Source organism: Merops nubicus, unplaced genomic scaffold (assembly GCF_000691845.1).
Source record: "Merops nubicus isolate BGI_N331 unplaced genomic scaffold, ASM69184v1 scaffold11318, whole genome shotgun sequence".
NCBI classification, from domain to species: Eukaryota; Metazoa; Chordata; class Aves; order Coraciiformes; family Meropidae; genus Merops; species Merops nubicus.
This window is the reverse complement of record NW_008623824.1, coordinates 14,473-15,690: the sequence shown is the minus strand read 5'-3', so window position 1 is coordinate 15,690 and position 1,218 is coordinate 14,473.

Genomic DNA, 1,218 nt, shown 5'->3' with positions numbered 1-1,218 from the left:
ATTCCTGCTTATTGGTCGTGTTCTTTTCTTCACAAGCATTGCTTTACTTAAATGTAAGGACCTTTGTTGATAGTAAGTGCATATATAAGCATTGCTATTTCTTTAACTCTAGTCATAATCTTCTGTTTGTGTTTGAAAAAAAGACCCTTTTAATTATCAGGTCTCTAACAGGCTCCTCTTTCATCCTTCCTTGTCTCTCCTACTTCCTCTTCTGTACAAGATGTAATTCTGTGCTGTGTAAGAAGTGTTTATTCCAGTAAAGAGCTGATTTACCTGTTCCTGGGACCTGGTTATGTTGACATTAAGGTTCCTGTTATTCCACTTTAATTGTATAAATTTATAGAACTTAGAATTGGCTTAAATTAAGTTTGGGATCCTGTTGAATTGCAAGCTTTGCCTTGGATTCACATCTGTGAATAAAGACAATCCTTTGGTATGATTTCCTCGTGGTCACATTGAACTTATATATATATTTACCTTTTTTTTTTTTTTTTAACGGGCAGCCAAATTCAACAGCTTGGTTTGCCTTTTTTTTTTTTTTTTTTGCTTATGGAGAAGAGCTAGGTCCTTGGCTTGTGTGAGTTCAGATTTATCTGTAGGTCTGCCCAGATCTACTTAGAAATTCTCATGCACACTACACCTCAAGGAAAACAAACAAGAAAAAAAAAAAGATTCAAAGCTTTTAATTTAGAAATTGGCATTGTTTCCATAATCATATTGTTGTTGCCTCCATTTTCATTTTCTTTTGTCCCTTATGGACCTGTGGCTGTGTGTTTGAAAAGTCCTCCATTGCACAAGTAACCATGCTGATAAATGTTCACTGTATGTTTATTTACCTAGACAGGACATTACACAATATTTGCCATAAACTTAAAAAGACAAATATGAACAAGGTAACAGCTCATAGTCAAAGTCCTCTACTGGGCTATAGGAACCCAGGAAAGCAAAAAAGGAAAAAAATCTTTGTAAACACCTTCCTCTTCTTTAAAGGCCATAAAGTACTAGTGCAGTTTGATTGTGCAAAGAAATAGAACATGACACACAACAAAGAAATGAATAATAAAATAATTCTATTCCTGGCAGCTTATGTATAATAATTAGTATGGAATATGAAAATATACAGTAGCTATCAGAGTGAAGATATAAGGCTGCATTTTAGAAGGTAAAAGCATCCAAGTCATTAAACCTTCTGGAATTTGTCAGCAATTCTGAACCACA